Genomic DNA, 14,198 nt, shown 5'->3' with positions numbered 1-14,198 from the left:
TAGTATAAACACAGAATAAAATTGGACCCAGTACGCTTCCTTGGGGGACTCCTCTTTGCAAAAGTTTATGAGTAGAGAACCATTTACCTATTTGCACACAGTAAGTTCTGTTCTCAAGGTAACTCCTCAGATAATCCAGCGCGCCACCCTCAATTCCAATATTCTTACAATCCTGAAGCAATAAACTGTGCTCCACCATGTCAAATGCAGCACTCAAGTCTAACAAAATCAGAACACCACACCTCCCTTCATCCATGAGTACAAGCAAATTGTTTACCACCGAACAGAGAGTAGTTTCAGTTGAGTAAAGCCTCTTGTAGGCAGATTGATTATCCGGTAAACCCTGCACCACTAGCATATGCTCCATTAGCTGATTTAAGATCACATTTTCAAGTATCTAAGATAGAAACGTCAAGTTGGATACTGGTCTAAAGGAACTTAAACACTGTGGGTCCAGTTTACCTTTAACGATAGGTTTCACGATCGCCGCTTTCTCACTCTCAGGAAAAGTATTGTTTTTGATACTAGTGTTAACCATCACAGTCATAATATTAAAGAAATCACTAAAGTTTTCACTCTTAATGATGTCACTTATCGGCAAGGGATCGTTATCACAGTACGTCAGTTTCACCTTGTGTATGATAGTTTTCACCACAGCCACATCCACTTGTTGAAAGCTTGTTAACTTTATTTCAGGGACTGGAGTTTCCACTGCGGATCCATGGTAACCGTCGCCTCTAAAGTTCATGATAACTCAATTTTCTTGTCAAAAAAGTTTAAAAACTTATTTGCCAGCACTTCATCCGAGAAACCATCCAGAAGCTTGTTAACCTTTGTATCCAGTCAAACTGTCAAGCACCTTATATAATTTACTGATGTTAAGCCCTGCCTCCACAACCTTATTCCGATAGTATTCTCTTTTCCGTTTTATCACAAGCTGATTTTCTTTGTTTCTTGCCTCCTGCTATGCTCTTCTTGCTTCATCTGTTTTTTGCCTACACCACAGTCTTTCTTTTTTCTTCTTCTCTCTTTTTGCCCACAGTATTTCCGCATTAAACCAAGGTGCATGATCTCTCAACACTATCTCCTCTTCAATCAGAGGACAGAGGCTGTTATACTCATCTCTAGCTAAACCATTATATAGCTTAACCAGGCAGGTAGCACAATTTCCACGTAACACCGAGCCATGTTCACAGATTTCACGACATTTAATAGTAATTTCCTGTATTACAGAGTTATCAATATTTCTGGTTGAAATTTTTTTCGCAATCTGAACGGAATATTTTTTCTCTGCACTGCTTCCCTCACGTATGAAATTTCAAAGGTTACCAATTTATGCACCGGGGATATACAACATATTTCATCGACACACACACGTGTATGGTACGGGTATGGCTGGATTGTGATGTGGGGCGTGGTAGTGTAATGCGTGTGGTGTGGCTGCTTGTCGATGTGGTGTATTGTGGCGCTGTCGGGCCATCACGGACGGTTTGGATCATTTCATTTCTAGGGGACCAGCAGAGGGCCACTCTCGGGTGGCATGATATGCGGGGGATTCAAGGGGCCAGGACAGGACTAGGATAAGGGTTAGGATGAGTAAAGATATTGGGACATGGTGTGTTGGGATTCAGTGAATTTACTGTAACCAACGTTTTTGTGTTACTCGCAAAAAGGCTAAACTCCTACCAGGACAAAATTTGAAAGGTCAACACTTGCCACCCTACAGTGGATGCAGGCTTCCCCGCAAGTACCTCCCAGAGTTACGACGATAATCTTAACAGGCCCGTTAGTAACATTTATTTGTATTAAAGGACTGCTGGGGGCACCTATCTTAAGGTGTTTTTTCAAAAGAGGTTGTCCCTTGAAGGCTCGTCCCGGAGGGTGTAGTCTTCCTTTAGAGAGAATAAAAAAGCACTGCCGCGAGTTAATGAAGGAGTTGCAAGTGCTGAGGTGTTGACTGCTTGACAGTTGATGAAGGAGTCGACGAAAACCAACCATGTGGGTCTGAAGAGGTATTTTGAATTTCCCTCGCCAGATGGCGTGGCTTTTGATCTTCTCTGTTTCCATCGGTTAAATTATCCTTGCTCTTTAATTATAATTCTGCAGGGCAATTATTTATTATTTTGTGAAAGGAAACACTGAACTATTGTTATTTCTTTCATGGTAAATGTGGTTAGTCTTCAGGCAGTGAATAAGGCGAGTCTGTCTCGGTCTGGGAGCCGATGAGTGAATTATTTAAGTACCATCCAAGGCTTATTTGAGCTCAGACGATACTCATAATTGGCTTGAACTCCTGGCCCGAGACTAGTTCCATAAAGAAAATAGTTAATTTGTCAAATCCCCTGGTTAACTGACCTAATTCCTAACACATTCCCCAGAGGAGATTGCGATTCCCCAAATCGCAATTAACCGTCTAGAGTAATTATTTACTCAATTATTTATTTATTTATTTATTTAAAGATAAGAAATGGGGACTAATCTTAGTAAGAGAAAAAGAGTGAAATACAACTAAGGGGGGTTGAGATTGTTGCACATCTCATCCAAATAGACTTGCCCTTACCCTTTCCTCACTTTGTAGGAAGGTGTAGCATTTTTTACTAATCATCCTCACCTTGTAGGAAGGTGTAGCATATTTTTAATCAATCCTCACCTGGTAAGGTGTTGCATATTTTTAATCAATCCTCACCTGGGAAGGTGTTGCATATTTTTTTAATCAGTCCTCACCTGGGAAGGTGCTGCATATTTTTAATTAATCCTCACCTGGCAAGGTGTAGCATATTTTTTAATCAATCCTCACCTGGGAAGGTGTAGCATATTTTACCTTATTATTCTAACTACTACCCAAAATTAATCCTAAAGTCTTCAGCCTTAGTAGGTGAAGTACTGAAACAACCAATATATCTACAAGTTATCTAAATTATCCCTAAGCATCTTGTTAAACCGCTCTGTAGCCTTCCTTTTGGGTTGAGGCGCCCCGACATGATCACCGCCACTCTGGGTGGGGTCGGCATTATTGTGGGAGGCCCCTTTGTCATTTACCAAATCTCTACCCGGATGAGTTATAGTGAGCTCCAGCGGATAAAGGTTACACATAGAATGAAATTCTACAGCTCCATTACCTTGTTTGACCTTGACTGTTCTTACTTTATTGTCCAATCCCTTTATAATTTGCAAGACAGTGCCCATTAACCAGAAGGGTCTAGGTTTATTTAAAGCTTTAATCAGAACGATATCTCCTATTTTAATTTTGTTTTCTCAAGTTGACTGATATAGGTTTCTGCTATGTTCTCTTAAGCTGAGTAGATAACTCATACCACAATTTTTTAAAGCTTTCTAATACTTCTTGCACTTCAAGAGTCTTTTCTAAAGAGGGCTGGCTCTGGTCATCGACCCACACTTCCCCATCCCCCCTCAATACGAGAGATGGGTTCCCATGAAGTTTTAAGAAGGAGTTAGGTGTTATAAACTCCAAGCTTTCTGAACTGGATCGGTAGGTCAAGGGTCTAGAATTTATGGCCAACTGAATGCTTGACAAGGATGTTAACATCTCAAAGTAGGCTATGTCAGCTTGGCCCTTCCGACTACTTTATACAAACAATTCTTGAGCACCCTTATTAACCTTTCCCAAGCAGAGCCTACCCATGCTGAATATAAGGGAATTCTCACATGCTTGAAGTTAATTCTCTCCAGTTCTTCTTGAACTTCTTTGGACTGTAGGGAGTTTTCTAAAATGTTGCCACCTTTTAAGAAGGCTTTGGCATTATCACTGTACAGGTAATGGGGAATAAAATATAGGTTACAAAATCTATGAAAGGCTAACAGAAAATTCTTTGTTGACATGTCAGGTAATAATTCAAAGTGAACAGTTCTTATGTTAAGACAAGTGAATACCAAAACATAAACCTTGACTGACTGATCACTAAGTTCATCTTTGACCCAGAAATGGCCAGTATAATCTACCCTGACATGTTGAAAAGGTTTAATTAGGTTCATGTGATGCTTAGGCATATCTGTGAATTTTGGGTACTTAAATGCCAAGGCATTATACTTTTTACATACATTACAAGAGCTTAGTGTGCTCTTGACTGCCATCCTACCCTTAGGGATTTAGTACCCTTGTTCCCTTAAATAATTCAAGGTAGTTCCAATGCCTAAATGTTGCATTTTGTTATGACAGTCATTTATTATCAATGTAGTTAACCTGTGCTCCTTAGGGAGTAACACAGGGTGATGTATGTCATACTTGAAGTATTGACACTTACTTATCCTGCCTTTGGACCTTATAATGCCTCTTTCATCTAGAAATAAGTTGAGGTTAGATACCAGAGGAGGAATATTTTTCTCATTTGCATTATTTGGATTGTTCAAGAAATTCAGTTCATTCTGGAAACACTCAGTTTGAGCCACCTTTACCCAATACTCTAAGGCTTTCTTTTTAGGATCACAATCCTTTATTTTAGTTAGAAATTTATATAAGTAAGCTGTGCACCTCAACAAGCCCTCAAAGGAAGAGTATTTATTTATATTTATTACTCCTGTATTTACTTTAGGAAGTTGAGAGATACAGGCAGTGCATATTTTGCCTTTCTGAGAAGGCGCTATGCTCAACAAAGGGTATTGAGGCCACAGTTGGTAATCATTAGTAAGCCACTGTGGTCCCTCCAGCCAGAACTTCATTTTATCTAGATATTTACTATAAGATAACCCTTTGGTTAGCATATCTGCTGGGTTCTCTTCAGTATGTACAGTCGCGATATGAAGTGATGTCGCCGCTCTCAAAATGTTTCGTACGGGAGCATTTGAAGGTGACGGAAGCGATGTGTATTTATTGTTTATGTTATAATGTTCCCTTTTAATGATAATCTATAATACGTTGTGATGTAAAACACGGTAAAATAACATAGTAGTACCTGAATTACAATTATACATTCATTTGCTTTAAAAAATGCAACTGTGAATGTCATGTGTTGTCTTCAGTGCTGAAGTACTGAAGACAACCTTGAAATGATTTAGCTCTCGTCGTGTGCTTATCTTTGCAAAACAGTTGTTATACGTTGTTCAGATTTAGGCGATATATATATATATATATATATATATATATATATATATATATATATATATATATATATATATATATATATATATATATATATATATATATATATATATATATATATATATATATTCTGGGTCATTCCATGAACTGTCTTCTGCAGTTATTTATACACACGCACAGTATGACACGAAGCGAATGGACAATTATTGGCATTACTTTGCGTTTTATTGATTAAGAAACGATCAAATAATGAGGTTTCACATTAAACACCTTTTATTCACTATTGTGGCTTCTTATCATAAGCATGGGCACCGAAATATATAGTAAAATTGCTCAGTAACGATGATGAATGAAGAATGCCTTCATGTGTAGGGTTGCCATAATTAACTGAACTATCAAATTTCCGGACGCCTCTACGAACACTCGACCATAGCCTAATGTTTGGCAACGCTGCGATTAGCCTACCCGCCCGACCACCACCTCCATTTCAAAGCCATATTTTCTTATTTCCCCATCTTCCTCGATTATTCTATGGCACTTATAAGCTGTGGACATGTTCCACTGATCACCTCCAAGCATTAGCATTAGAAGTCTACATGAAGCTTTTGTCATCGTTATATTGACCAAGAAAGTCAATGACGTTTGCGATCGGCGGCAAAGAGTGAGGAGCTTGGAGTTACAAAACACGATTATTCTGAGGCTATATATTCTTATTTTTCCATCTCCCACTATCCCTCGGTAGTTATAGGCTGTGGGCATCTTCCCTTTATCACTATCATGCATTAGAAGTCCACGGACAGCTTTTGTTATCGTTATGTTGACCACGAAAGGCAAAGAATGAGTCAGGGCTGAATAATAGGTATGGTCTTGTGATGACGTCATCATCATACGAGAGTATAAATTAAATCAATTACGCCATCCTAGTTTAGGATATCGACTAATTATGCATGTCCTATATATTGCGCATATATTAGATTTAGTGTTGTCAACAATGATCATGAAAAGATAATTTTACTTTCTGTTTGAGTAATATGTCGATAATTGGACTTCATTTGACTCTTTCCTTGGTGAACGAAAACACTTTGTGTCAAAATATTTCGACAAGTCTTCGTAAGACATCACTGAATATTTCTTTTCTATTTTTTTTCTAGCTTTTGAAATATATTTAGTTAAGTTATGATGAAGATTCTGGAAAATAATGGTACTCTTGAAAATATATAACAATACTTGGGTGATCGAAAATAAACGTACACGGCGACATCACTTCATATCGCGACTGTACATAGTGGTATGCTACAGGTAACTTGAATTTGTTACTTATTTCAGTCTTCAGGCCATCAGCTTCTAACACTCTTTTTTTCAAAAATTTGGATTTTACTTTAGTATCCTTAGTTAGAAGCCAATTTAGCACCACCTGAGCATCCACATAGATATTTATAAATTGAATTTGGATGTGTTGATAAGCCTCTAAAATTGTAGGTAAGCATTTGAAAGCTAATATCACACCCATGAGCTCAAGAGTGGGGATGCTGTGTTCATTTCTCTTATTTAATGGAGCTACCTTAGACTTAGAGTGTAGGTATGTACTTCTAACCTCTCCATCCAGAGCATAGACAACAAAGCCATATGCTGCAGTGGAACTGTCACAAAAAATATGTAGCCCATATGTGTTTAGCTCGTTTAGAGCTTGTCTAGGAAATGACACTTCTGACAGCATCTCCAAGTCTCTACTTAATTTTTTCATCTCAGTACAGATCTCTTTGGGAAGGGGCTCATCCCAGCCTCCTTCTAGTTTCCATATTTTTCTCTTTAATAATTTTTCTCTTATGGTTACAGGTAGAGCCAAATTCAAAGGATCAAATAGTTTGGAAGTTTGAGAAAGGACTTGCCTTTTTGTGTTTGCTTCTGGATTTATTTTGTATGGAGCTATGCTCAGGGAATCCTGCTGAACATTATATCTGTACCCTAGCACCTTTTCTTCTTTGCAGGAGTGTTCTACTAATCTTCAATCACTTTCCATCTGTTCTCTCAATTCAGATGAATTGGAATTCCAAGATCTTACGGTAAATCCACCTGCCTTCATTCTCTCATATGCCAGATTATATAATTCCTTCATTTCTTTAATTTCATTTCCTGTTACCAATAGATTATCTACATAAAAATTATTTGCCAATATTTTGCTTAATTTGTCATCAGGAAATTAACTTGCATGATGTTTCATCACATAGTGCAAGATGAATGTGGAAGAGGTGAACCCAAACACTGTGGTCTTGAACCTGTAGGTGACCAATTTGTTGCCTCTTTTCCAAAAGAAGCAAAACCTATTTTGGTCTACTTCATTTTTTAATTTAATCATCAAAAAGGCTTGTTTTACATCACTGAGCATGACTGATTTATTGGTGCAAAAATAGAAAAGTAATTGAAGAATGTTATTCATTAAATCTACACCTGGGTAGGCAGCCTCATTAAGAGAAGGTAATTCCTTCTTGTTTTTTAAAGAACAATTGAACACAGGTCTTATTTTAGTTGTTACTTGTTCTTCCATTTTGATGACAGGTCTATGAGGTATCCAAATCTTTTGATTATACTGAGAAGGTTTTACTTCAATTTCCTCTATTATGCCGTCAGCCAGCTGTTGGTCAAATACAGCTTGATACTTTTCTAGTAACCCCTTTCTTTTTAAGTGGTCCAGAGTTTGGTCCAGCACAGTAAGTGTGACAGAATGATTTGAAGGAACAGAATCTATTTTGTCTGAATACCATGGCAACTCAACATTATAATGACCCTCTTTGAAAGTAATACCATCTTCAAACTGCTTTATTTGTTCGTTTTCTAGGGACACTTGGTCTTGATCAGTGGTTTTTATTCGTAAGGACTCTAGGCTAAAAAGATGTTCCAGTCCATTGTCCACTTCTGTGTCCTCTAGAAGGTGTTCAAGTGGGTTGAAATATGATTTTATAGGGTCCAAAACGGCATTAACTATTGTCTTAGTTTTGTTGCATAGGTTTTTCTCATCCTTTTTTGTTAGGAGACGCATAACAAATTGCTGTTCTGCTGGACTTAAAAATTTAAATACATTTCCAATGGGAGCTACTTTGTTGTGCATAACTAAACATTTACCTCCTAATTTCTCTTGCCAGGACACTGATAACATAGACTGTAGTATGTCAATGCCTAGCAATATATCAACTTGGATAGTTTCATGGTTCTTGGCCTCATAGAAGTGTTCATCCAACAATTTTATGTTATTTTCCTTGAATTTGCAAATGACTGCGTTCATCCCTGGAACGTAAAAATTAATGTCCAAGGTCTTGTCCACCAATAAGGGAGCAAAAGTGAATCGATCTTCTAATTTAATCCCTGTAGCCATTTGTTTGGAGCTTTTTGCTTCTGCACCAATGTAGGTTCCAACATCACAATCTAGGGAAAACAATTTATTCACATCTGGGCAAAGGTCTTTGGCAGCGGTTTCCAAAATGTATGATCTTTGGCTTCCGGTGTCAACAAGGCACCTAACCTTTCTACTCTTTCTGCCTTTCTTTAAAGTTAAAGTCATTGTTGGCAGCAATTGGCAAGAGTCGAAACTTCTTTGAGCCAGGCACAAGCTTATATTTGTCTTAAGTTGTGGTTTAGCCTTGTTTCTTGTCAGCCGAGGGACACAAGGGTGTACAGGAAATCCCCTATATACGAAAGGGTTAGGGACTGAAAAAACCTTTCGTTTATCGATTTTTCGTATATCGAAGCCATTTCCCCCATAGGATTGTTAATAAATAGGGGGGTTAGGGACCAGCGCCAGCAAAAAAAAAGAAAAAAAAAGTTAAATATAACTATGCTTAAAAGCAATTTACTACTCACAATACAATGAAACGCAAGGCTCATAAATAATTAAAAACAATTACCATTTCCTGTTCCTTTACTGTTATAGAAATGCATTACATATGTTAGGACAATCCCCTCTAACTCGTCACTACAACTCATCACTTAACATTGCCAATGTTTACTTCCCAAGCTGTGAAAGGCCAGTTTCTAATCTCTTTAACTAAACACGTGCCAAACAGTACACCACCGCACCACTCCAAGCCCCCCCCCAACCCCTCCATCACCCTCACGTTTCCTCACGCTGGCTGGGATGTGTTTCGGATTCGAGTCGAAGCAAGGGGTTCACAAACTGGCAACGCTAAGTGATGAGCGTTGAAGTGGAGGGGACTGGACATGGACACTTGCTGCCTAATCACTGCGAGTGTGCGTGAGGCTGTTGACGGCGCGCGGCGACCGATATAGACATCGGTACGTAAACAGTGGGCGCGGAAACTGTCGTACTTTTCGTATATGCGAAGCATGTCTTTCGTGAACCGAAAATTGTCCTATATTTTTCACTTTCGTATATCCGAATTTTCGTACATCGAGCTTTCGTATATCGGGGATTTCCTGTAGTATGTTCCTTAGACCGACAGACTCTGCATTGGTATCTAAGTTTAACTTGTTTGCCATAACAGTTGTTCTCATCGTGCCCCGAACCAGCACGCCTGGTACACATAGATAATTCTTTTAGTCGGGCAATTTTGGCTTCCAAGTTGGTAAAGTTCGTGCATTGGCCCAAAGAATGCCCACCAGGGCCCGAATTCACAAACAGACTCAATAACTACGAACTAACATAACTACGCACTATTGATTTAGCTACCGACGTTAGTGTCAGATTCACGAAGCAAACCTTAGATTGTAGTTAGAGGCGCGCTAAGTCAGCGAGGCCGCTGATTGGTTGATGACGTCATTGGCCTTGCAGCGAATCGCAAGCACGTTTACAGAACCGTCAGCCAATCCTAGGGAGCCCCCTCCAGTTGCTGGTTCAAGAAACCCATTCTCTTTTCCCATTTTTCTTCCTTTCAAGGCAAACTGTATTAAATCATAATCTACGAATTCAATTATTTCATTGTTTGCTGCACATTTACGTCAAAGTAGCTATGCTGTTCGTTGTCTTGTTACCTACGAACATGCTTATGATGAAGAAAAAGAAGATACGGAGGAGATTGAGGCAGGAAGAAAGCAAATAGAAATATGGGACAGATATCGAGGCAGACAGAACGAAGGACGGAAGGAAGGAATAGGGAAAATTAAGACTGTCTTGCCATATCTGCAGCCCAACTCATGGGATAGCTGTCACCCGACAAAGGTCCATGGTCCCTCCACGGATGGGGGCGGTGTCACGGGCAAAATTAAGCCCGGACATCCTCATGCCTCTGTTATCTTAGCTCAAGCTCGTGTATGTGGGGTTCTTTTCGACTGATATGGCGTCTAGAACTAGCATAATCATCATTCTTTATTATGATGACAAAGACCATGTCAAAATTTGCCTCATTAAATAAGAAAGTACATAAAGTTCGGCAGCTTTCCCTCGTCGCCAAGCCATCCTCCAGAGCAGCACTCCGGCACCCATGATCGCACATTCATCTTTCTCAGAAAATAGGATACCAATCACATATACATCAATATATTTCCACAGGTGAATACTTAGGGCATGTTCACACCAAGTTGCGACACCTGAGATTCATTAATAATGACAGGGGAAGGAAAAATATAGGCCCCTGTCATAGATAAAATTGAGTCTGGGCATCTATATGCCTCGGATTTCTTCGCTATTATATATTGTAAGATCGTTCTGTTGACATGTATGGGTAAATGAACACTTTCTGTATCTACATATAGAAGGAAAACGCAAAATTCTCCCTAGTAAATCAGAAATTACATAAAGTTCGGTAACTTTTCCTCGTCGCCAAGCCATCCTCCACGGCAGGCAGAGGAGGGAGGTCTGGCAATCCCCCGGCCGGGTGTTGCCATACCGCCCACACTTATCATATACCTCTCAAAGGGTGCATATCTCAACATTTTATAAAGAAATGGGCCCCCTCTACTCGCAAAGCTATATTTCAAGTTGAAAAACGTGATTTATAAGCATTTATACGTAAATCTGATAATATTGTTAGCGTTACCGTCAGCTCCGAGGCAGTAGTTATTTAACAACAAATTTAACGTCACAGAGCGCGGTAAACGTTTGTAGATCCGCGCGCGAACCCGTGACGTCATCGATTAGTTTGTAGTTATTTTTGTGAATCTCGATCTTCTCAAAACTACGCACTAAGGGCCCAAAACTACAAACTAAGCCTTTGTGGATCCGGGCCCAGCCCCACATGACTTACAAGTTAATTCTGTGGAGAAGGTTTTGTAATTCTGGAGTGTACCATTTGGTTCTTTATTTTCTCTGGCCTTCATTGGCGGTTTGTTTTCAACTGAGGAGGGCTTATTGTTGCCTTTATTTAAAGTTTTAGGCTTTACAGAACAAGTTTTACTCAAGGTGGTGAGAACTCTGTGATAATTTTCAAAGATTTCAGTTATGGTGGGGTAATTCTTGGATGAAAGATGAATGAATTCCCTTTTTACTGTTGCTGGAAGCTTGTCAAAAATAATATGGCTGATAAGGGAATGACCAGCTGAGTCTGGTTCCAGCAAGTTAAAGCCATGTGCCTTTAACTCATCTAAAAAGGCCCTTATCTCATTTAAGAAAATCTTGGTGGAAGTATATTCAGGGTCAAACGAAGAGCTAGGATAAGATGTCATTATATTCTTGTAAGTTTCATCAATAATGAATTCCTTGTCTAAAAATTCTTTCTCCAGCATTTGGATGGCTGTTTTGTAGTTAGCATCCGAAATGGATAAATGTTTCACTACTGAGAGAGCATAATCTCTAAAATAGCCAATTAAATAGGCTAGTTTGGTAGCATCAGTCAGATGCTTTCTCGTCCCAATCACATTATTAAATTGGTTTAAAAAGGTATTAAAAGCAAACTTGTCCTTCTCCTTTCCCGAAAATGTTCCAAAATTCAATGGAGGAGGCTTACCTTCACTAAAATTCATCTGTGACATAAACTGCATAAGATTTTGTGAAGTAATATCACTTTGAGCACCTCTTAAATCCTGATCCTTATTTAGCTCAACATACTGATCTAATTCTATATCAATCTGTAGTGAGAAATTCATTTGATCTTCCAACTCTGAGGCAGAGTAAGTTTCATCCTTACTTTCAAGGTCTGTTTGATTCATTACTTTATTTATTCTGTCATCATAGTGTTTCACTTGTACCATTTCTAATTCTATTTTATTGGTCAAGCTCTTACTTAGGGAGGGTGTCAAGGAATCTGTTTGAGTTAATTCTTTCAGTTGCTTAAGAAGGAGTGTTATTTTTCTTTTAAAGATTCCCCTGCTCCTTCTCAGGGTCTTAATTATCTCTTGGGGAACAGTGTCTTTATTTACTCCATGGGTGGCTGAATCCTCAGGGTTTAGTTTTGATTCCATTGTGGCAAATTTAGAAGCAAGCTCAATATTGAAATAAACAATCTAAAAGGGTTTGATTAATAGGGGTGGTTTCAATTAAAAGGGCAAATATAAAAAAGACCCTTAACTGTTCAAGGAGGCAGTTCCGGACTGGCTAGTTGGCCCTCAGTTGCCACTAGCTATTCAGCTGAATAATGCTTCGGGCATCTGGGGATCAACTATACTCACTGCCGGTGTTCAAGGGCATATCTCAGGCCACCCAAGACTGCATCTTTATATTTTTCCAACCCAGTTCCAATCAAGTGCACACTATCCCTGTAGTACTGAGGGTTGTTGAGGAAATCCATTGACCCCAACTGGATAACCCTGTCAACCAACCCCTGTCTCTTGAGGCTTTTGTTAGTGAAATTATTCAAAACTTGCCGACGCCGGTTGAACTCGGCAACCTCGGGCACGCCATGGCGGTTGCCAGCAGGCACAAAACGAGCCTCTATCTGAACAGCAAGTTTCAAGCAATCAGATTTCACTGCAGCCCTGAGCAGTGAGTAAAAGGCTGCAGCGTTCTCCTTTATTTGGATGTTAGACAGGGAGGAGGTGACAGAGTTTCCTCCCAGAACCACAATGACGATGTCGGGGCTTGCCTCTTGAATTCTATTTACTTCTTCTGGATGTTCCAGGAAGAAACTGTAATCTTTGCCGGGATAAGCCCTGAAAGCAAACTGCACTGGCACCTTTTCTCCGGTAGCCAGCTCTAACTCGCGATCCCAACTCCCAAATCGAGACAGATCCCGAACGTAGGAATGTCCAAATAGAACTACAGTAAAACCCCGATTATCCGAAAGCGGATTATCCGAAAAATTGATCTGGGTAATGCAATTAAAAAAAATTTTTTTTTCTATACTAAAACATTATAAACAAACTCTCAACAACACCACGTCCGCACCTTCGCCCCAGCAAGGACGTAGGTGCGGCGAACGCACAAACTACTGCACGACTACTCTCACACCGTACTCTCAAGACAACGACACAAACACGACTCCCCTCTCCACTCCATGCCACATTCCCCTTCCAACATACGAGTTGCGCGATAATATGAGTCATCATACTGTGTCTCCACCTGCACGATGCATCAAGGTCACACTTGCAAGCTTGCACAACCATTCACAATCGCACTCTGCAACATTCATAATTCAGATCTGCAACGCTCACAAGCATCAACATACACTGGTCCAGACAAGGAGACACACAGACAAACATACAATAAAACATTTACATCACATGTTTTAAGCGTACTACTTTGTTTAGCATAGCGTGTGTTTGTTTGGTTTCATTGTTTACATCGTCAGTCGGCGGCAGTCGCGTCACACACTTCACACTGGGCAGTCGCATCGCGTTCTACCTGTGCTTCGACCTCACTTCTTTCTACATCACCATGCCGAAAGAAACCGGGAAAAGGAAGAAAGTCGTCCTTACCATACAGCAGAACACAATGCTGACGATCAAACTGGCGGCGATCAAAATGGCGGCCATAAATCCGGATTATCCGAAAAATCGGCTTATCCGAAAGAGGCTTCCCCCCTTCCATTTCGGATAATCGGGGTTTTACTGTACTTTCATTTTAATTTTTATACTGCCTCAGAGGATGTTTCTGAACTGGGCCGTACCTGTTGCTAAATTCAATTGAATTCAGCAAGGAGCAGCTGATGTTGTTACTAGAATCACTCTTTAGAAAATATATTGGGATTCAGTGAATTTACCGTACCCAACGTTTTTGTGTTACTCACAAAAAGGCTAAACTCCTACCAGGACAAAATTC

General features: G+C 39.6%; 1 protein-coding gene across 3 annotated transcripts in view; it reads left to right on the top strand.

Moving 5' to 3' along the window:
• LOC126994514 (tripartite motif-containing protein 2-like) overlaps positions 1 to 14,198 on the top strand; it is a 130,923-nt gene that overhangs the window by 4,098 nt on the left and 112,627 nt on the right. For 2 of the 3 annotated variants that reach the window (XM_050853826.1, XM_050853829.1), the window contains exon 2: positions 7,045 to 7,119. The exons of the other annotated variant lie outside the window; for it this stretch is intronic. The gene's annotated coding sequence lies outside the window, so the exon portion shown is untranslated. The remainder of the gene's footprint in view (positions 1 to 7,044; positions 7,120 to 14,198) is intronic. 3 annotated transcript variants of the gene reach the window in all.

This window comes from Eriocheir sinensis, unplaced genomic scaffold, assembly GCF_024679095.1.
Source record: "Eriocheir sinensis breed Jianghai 21 unplaced genomic scaffold, ASM2467909v1 Scaffold810, whole genome shotgun sequence".
In the NCBI taxonomy this organism is placed as follows: Eukaryota; Metazoa; Arthropoda; class Malacostraca; order Decapoda; family Varunidae; genus Eriocheir; species Eriocheir sinensis.
The sequence above is the reverse complement of the archived record's forward strand: the minus strand, read 5'-3'. Positions and strand labels throughout refer to the sequence as shown.